Here is a 303-nt window from a genome sequence, read left to right on the forward strand (position 1 = left end):
CTCTCCCTTCCTCTCCGAAAGGAATAAAAATAAAAACAAAAAAAAAGTTAAAATAAAAGCATAACACATCTCTTCCCTTAGATGCTTTGAAGGCATTCCTTTCAATTCTCAACTATTTTACACAACCAGAAATAAAGATAAGCCTTTGAAAAAAAACCCACAAGGTTTTATTTAAAAACTAGAGGCCGGACAATAATAACAAAACAAAACAAAAAAAAGAAAGGCGGTCTCCGACCTGAAACCAGGATGGGCCGGCCACCGGAGGCCGCCCTTCCCCGCCGCCCAAACAGAGCTAGCGCGGGC

Source organism: Myotis davidii, unplaced genomic scaffold (assembly GCF_000327345.1).
Source record: "Myotis davidii unplaced genomic scaffold, ASM32734v1 scaffold265, whole genome shotgun sequence".
Taxonomy (NCBI): domain Eukaryota; kingdom Metazoa; phylum Chordata; class Mammalia; order Chiroptera; family Vespertilionidae; genus Myotis; species Myotis davidii.